Consider the following 1,265-nt stretch of genomic DNA (forward strand, 5'->3'; position numbering starts at 1 on the left):
GGGCGTGGGGGTGGGGGTGGGATGGGATGAGGATGGGGACAGGGATGAGGCTGTGGCCGTCCCACACTGCTTGCAGGAGCAGAGAAGCAGAAATAACTCTTCCTGCCCCCAAATGCTTCTCAGCACCCCAAAGCCGTGCCGTTCAGCTGCCAGTCCCGCTCCCTCCAACATGTACCCGCAGCAGCCCCAGGCAGGTCCTGCTCTCCCCACCATCCGTCCCCGCAGCCCCGCAGCCGTCCCTCATCCCGCTGCCTTCAGGCCGCTCCTGTTGTACGATCTCTTCCTCGCCAGCCTTAATTCAATTAGCGGCAGCCGCAATGAGGCATCCCCGGCTGCGGCAGCACCGCAGCCCAGCGCCGCTCGGGCGCTCCCGAATCTGAGCCGAGATCTCCAAACCCGCCCTGAGAACGGCGCTCGCTCCGATCCCATTAAAATTAATTGAGCAGCTTTGAAAAGCTGAGCTTGGGGGATGGCGTTATCCCCTTTGTCTAATTTTTCTTTTATGCTATTGTGTTTTCTAGCAAATTAAATTGTCCTACGTCATTTTTTTTTTTTTTCCCCTTTCTTTTTGGCTTCCTTATATTTACCCGCAGCATCTCTAATAGACTGGCTTCGTGTCGATGTATCTGTACATCCCGGAGGCCACGTGGTTCTTCATAAAAAAGCCAAAGTTTCTGTGGGGAGATGGATGAAATTTCATTATGGGTACAACCTCCCCCCCCCCCCCACTTCTCGAGGCAGCCGTGATGAGTGCAGCGCCGTGGAGCGCTTCCCATTTTCGGTTCTCATTTGGACGCCGGCTTCAATTTGTGTGATAAATTATATGGGATCCGAAAATTAAAAGGGTAAAGCAACGAAGCCCACCCCGGGTCGCCCCCTCCCCAGCTGAGGCAGCCGGTTCCCGCTCGCAGCCCTGGCTGCAGCCACCCCCAGTGCTGTGAACTGAGCTGAACCCTGCGCTCCACGTCCCTTCCTGCCCCACGCGTCCCCTTTGCAGCGGGTTTTGTACCCGGGCTGTGGCTCCACGGGGGCTGGTGGGCAGCGGCGGGTCCTTGTGAGCCCATAAATGCGGGGGTCCCCTCCTTGGAGAGCCCGGCACCCCCCGGGGCGGCCACCTCCAGTGCTGGCAGAGGGGAAGCGGCTGTGGCACGGAGAACTCCCCGTGTTTTTATTTATTCTTTTAATCTCTTTGCCATTAAAAATGCATCGTCTGGGGGCTCGGGGAGGGCGATCCATCAGGCGGGCGTGGGACCCCCCCCCCCCCC

The sequence above is a fragment of the Numida meleagris genome, chromosome 14, assembly GCF_002078875.1.
Source record: "Numida meleagris isolate 19003 breed g44 Domestic line chromosome 14, NumMel1.0, whole genome shotgun sequence".
Classification (NCBI taxonomy): domain Eukaryota; kingdom Metazoa; phylum Chordata; class Aves; order Galliformes; family Numididae; genus Numida; species Numida meleagris.